The following is a 614-nucleotide window of genomic DNA, read 5'->3' as shown; positions in this document are numbered from 1 at the left end:
GTCTATTGAACACCTGACATAAAACAGCTGTCAGGGCAAGCACTTCAGGGGAGGCTGGCTCATGTTATATCCATTGCAAGTTGCTAAAAATAGGTCCTTCTATAATTGCTACATTCAGGTTTCACTGTAAGGTTAGACATGTTGGTTGTACAAGGTCATTTATACTAGTGTTTGGTGTATTAAAGGAACGTGCGCTTAAGCCAATTAGCCTATGATTTAACGTCATATGCTGTCATATATCTAACATGCAATACATGGCGTGTTATGACTTTTTAATAATCTGTATTTCATATATTTTCTGTGATTGTGACATTCCCTTGGTCCTATCCTCGCGGAAATCAATATTTGTTCGTGATCGCAGGATAGAGGAGACGAGTCAGCGTTTATAAATATGAAAACCACAGCACATTGCAACTTGTAATATGAAGCTATAATTACGAAAAGGTGTCCGGAAATAAAGTCAAGTTGTCCAGGCGTCTTAAAGATACCCAGGAAGACGAGAAGTGACTTAAAAAAAAAGTCTAAAGCCTGTGGTGCCGGAAGATTCGGCCACTGCATCCGGTTCAAGTTGCCAGTTGGGTATTATCTTTTACAAGCCAAGACGGAAGAGTAAT

The 614-nt window shown here is 39.6% G+C and overlaps 1 protein-coding gene across 1 annotated transcript in view; it reads left to right on the top strand.

The window, feature by feature from the left end:
• LOC119594668 (tubulin alpha-2/alpha-4 chain-like) overlaps positions 1–614 on the top strand; it is a 26,228-nt gene that overhangs the window by 573 nt on the left and 25,041 nt on the right. The window lies entirely within an intron of this gene.

Source organism: Penaeus monodon, chromosome 34 (genome assembly GCF_015228065.2).
Source record: "Penaeus monodon isolate SGIC_2016 chromosome 34, NSTDA_Pmon_1, whole genome shotgun sequence".
Classification (NCBI taxonomy): Eukaryota; Metazoa; Arthropoda; class Malacostraca; order Decapoda; family Penaeidae; genus Penaeus; species Penaeus monodon.
Note: the sequence above shows the minus strand (reverse complement) of the source record. Positions and strands in the feature narration are given on the sequence as shown.